Source organism: Hordeum vulgare, chromosome 1H (assembly GCF_904849725.1).
Source record: "Hordeum vulgare subsp. vulgare chromosome 1H, MorexV3_pseudomolecules_assembly, whole genome shotgun sequence".
NCBI lineage: Eukaryota > Viridiplantae > Streptophyta > Magnoliopsida > Poales > Poaceae > Hordeum > Hordeum vulgare.
Window position 1 is genome coordinate 408487670 of NC_058518.1, and position 3989 is coordinate 408491658.

The 3989-nt window shown below is 43.0% G+C and overlaps 1 pseudogene; it reads left to right on the forward strand.

Moving 5' to 3' along the window:
• Positions 1-437: 437 nt before the first annotated feature.
• Positions 438-3676, forward strand: LOC123399761 (annotated as a pseudogene).
• Positions 3677-3989: the final 313 nt, after the last annotated feature.

Sequence of the window (3989 nt, forward strand, 5' to 3'; positions counted from 1 at the left end):
TTAAAAAACTTTAAAACTCAGCCTTCTTGTTTTACAAATCTTGAGACATAATAACACTTCATATGCACCTAATTGTTAATGCTTAAAGGTCGCGGAGAGCAGTCGATCCGATGGAGTGGTTTTTTCTGACGGCCATGTTGAATATTGAGAGAGATGAATCATTGATGTCAGAACATTAAATGTTGTCCACAGAAGCAGTATCTCAGCAATTGGACGTAGAATCTTTACTGATCTGCGGCATGAGAATAAAGGAGAGGTGATAGCAACGTCGATCAAGCAAGAATTATGTCAAAGACTTGTGTTATTCGAATTTAATCAATAAAATTTATCTGTCTTTTCGTGTGCCATAGGCTTGCGAGGAAAATAACAGGGATCATGCCAGTCCGCGCCAGTAACAAAGGCTTCAACAGATTGGATATACTGGTGACAATTTAAAGATGACGAGGCAAGGTCCTTCCAAAGGATCACCATTGGCGTTCAACATGAGTGGTCCTTCCAGAGGATCTCTGATGGCATTCAAGATTGTCAACGAAATATCAAATGCACAGAGGATGTCGCCAAGATGTGCTGAGGAGTGCAGACATGAGGAAAGAAAGGTGACGACACGACCATGTTCTCTGTATGTAAATCCTGCTTTAGATTGTAGAGTGAAAGCAGAAGCATGGCCGTGCCTCTTTGATCGTATAGTGCAAAGAAAAGCACGGACGTGCCTTTTACATGCACATGCACATGGATTTAGTGCGTTCACAACCCTGTATCTTACCTGACATAAATCCATGCTTCTGGTTTACACCACGTATGTTCCTGTCAAAAACTTACTGCTCAATCCTGCTACATTATTCTACATCCGCTTTAAAGCTTTCAAAACGATAAAATAAGATGTAAATGTCTCAGGTGCCTCTGATATCTAATCTTTTTCAACCTTCATGTGCATGACTTCACAGGGAGCACGACAGATGAGTCAAATAATTGCAAGATTCCTTTAGCCATCCTTAAGGGAAAACAACCTGCAGAGGAGCAAGAAGTATACAGGGACGGCTATTGCGACAACAAAAATGTTGAGGTTGAAGGAGTGCAAGTCCTTGGGTTTTCGGGTACTAGAGAAACAGATAACAACAACATTTGTGAAGTTGACAGAATAGAAGGAGGCAACAACGTTCGAGAAGTAGTGATGGACTGGATCTCTAGCAGTGATGGCGCCCCCGCAGCTGACAAGCAAGCGAGCTGTAGGAGCTCTGTCAGAAACGAGCTAATTCCTGGTCATGAAAGGGATGATATCTCAAGTGACAATGATGACGACCCCAGTGGAGACACGTTGGACAACATCAACATTGGGAAGGCAACACAAGAAGAGAAAGAAATGGATGACATGTTCAAAGGAAGCGCATTCCCGTCGATCGAGGAAGTGACGCAAGCACGTGAACCAGAGGATGGGTTGCATTTCAAAACAAGGGACGATGCCTTCTTTTTCTTCTGCATGTATGCCAGAAAGATTGGTTTTTTGGTGAAGCGATCAACCACCAGAAGAGCAGGTCCCGAGAAGGAGGTTGACAAGCAAGTGTTCCGTTGCACAAAGGAAGGTGTGAATAAAACGACCGAGAGACTTGTGAAGCATAGAAGGAGCAATTGCTTGATTAGGACAGGTTGTCCCGTTGAAATAACAACAAAAAGAGATAGAGTGAGGGGAGTATGGTACTTAAGGAATGTTCAGCTAGAGCACAACCATGTGCTACACCCATGTGATTGGATGCTGAAATTTATGAGGTGCTATAAGAACATGAGGCCCGAGGAGAAACTTTTTATCCAGGTCCTGAAGAAGGCAAGGCTAGAGCCAAGGAAAATCGTGCAGATCCTCACTGCTATGGGTAAAACGAGGCGGGAAATTATGTTTGACACGATAGACATAAGCAACATTGCATGCCAGGACAGAGCTAGACAAAGGAACACAGATATCGAGGACACGATGAAGCTGTTTGCAGAAATGCACAGGAAGAGGGCAGGGTTTCATCATGTCGAAGAGACCGATGGAAACAATGTGGTGCGAAGCCTGTTCTGGACATACTCCTTGTGCAAGATGAATTATGGCCTGTACGGAGACTTTGTGTCTTTTGACACGACATTTTCTACGAATATATATGGTTTACCGTTTACACCAATAATAGGGGTTGACAATCATGGGTCCTCCGTCCTTTTTGGAATAGGCCTCTTAAAGGATGAGATGATAGGGTCATTCAAATGGCTCCTAAGTACATTTGTTGAGGCAATGGGAGGAAAGGAACCAAAGTTCATAATAACAGACCAGGACAAGGCGATGAAGGCAGCGATAGAGCAAGCACTTCCGAGTACCAGGCACAGGTTCTGTTTGTGGCAAATTCGGAAGAACATGAAGGAGAACAATGCGACAGTGTTTGCGCAACATCCAGGGATGTCTGATGAGTTACATCTAATAATCAAAAACTTACTAAATGCAGATGAATTTGAAGGCTCGTGGAAAAGAGCGATTTCAAAATACAAAGCAAAAGGAAACAGGCATCTGAATGCATTGTGGGAACTTCATACATTCTGGGTACCAGCCTACTTCAAGGACTGCTTTTATCCATTCTCATCGACGACCACACGTAGTGAGAGCACAAACTCAATGTGGAAAAATTATGTGAACCACAAGGATACCGTAACGATGTTTGTTGGTGCTTACAACATCATTCAGCAAAATTGCCTTGCTACGCCTGACAAGAAAAGGCACCGAACAGAAGAGAAGGTACCTTCATGAGAGACCGGTTTTCCACTTGAAACAAAAGCAAGTGTAATATACACTAATGAAATTTTCAGGAAATTTCAGCTAGAGCTGCGCAACTGCACATACTATAAGTGTCACGACCTTGCAAAAGGTAGGCAATGCCTTTTAAAAAGGATCTCATCGCAAGATAAAGACAGGAAACCGTACCCAGGTGAGGAATTTTATAGGTCTGAGTTCAGGGTAGATGTGGATGAGCTTAAGGAAATATACACGTGCAACTGCAAGAAGATGAGTAGGGATGGCACACAGTGCTGCCATGTACTTAAGGTTATGGACCAGACAGGCATGGTTGAACACCTTCCAAAATCCTTTATCATCCCCAGATGGACCAGGAATTGGTCAGATAGCTTGAGACTACTGTCTACAAGTCAAGGTGACAGCATGACCGCACAAGAAGATGAAACTATGAGATTTGGTCTCGTGTATGCAGAGTTGTCCGATATATGTTCACATGCTTGCAGAAAGGACAAAGCATACAATGTGCTACTTGAGTGTATGCAAGAAATGAAAATAAAAGTCATGACTGCACTTGCTGATGAAACAGACACGGGCAAAAATCCATGTGACGCAAGTCTGAAAAATCCTCCCATGGTTGGCTCGAAGGGAAGGAAAAAAGGGGACCGAATCAAAGCTGGCTCTGAGAAGAACATAAAAAGAATCAGACCAAATTGCAGCCGTTGCAATTCAAAGGGCCATACGAAACCGAGTTGTCCTACTAACCCAGAAGTGATTGAAAGAAATAGGTTTCAAGAGGAGAAGATGAAAGCACAGGAGGAGAAGAAGGCAAGATCAATGAAATTGCCGACAACACCAACGACATCATCGAGAATATCAAGAAGAGAAGGAGAATGCACTCTTATCCCGGACCAAGACGGTTAACACTATTATCAACACAAACAACGCCACTGATAACGCCAATGACCACACTGACAACAGAGCATAGAAAGCAAAGTCCTGTAAGCACACCAGAATCTAGTATCACACAAGCGAGGCACACAAAATGTCAGCAACCAAACTTGGTTGAAGCAACAACATGTGCGCATCCTACATTGAGAAACGAAAGAGCGGAATGGAGATTGTTTTCTACCAGCGAACAATACGAGTGAGAATTGAAAGGTAAAAAGAGGTTCTAAACAGAAATAATATAATGTACACTATTTTGGACCGTAGAATATTCCTTCCTAGTACTTCA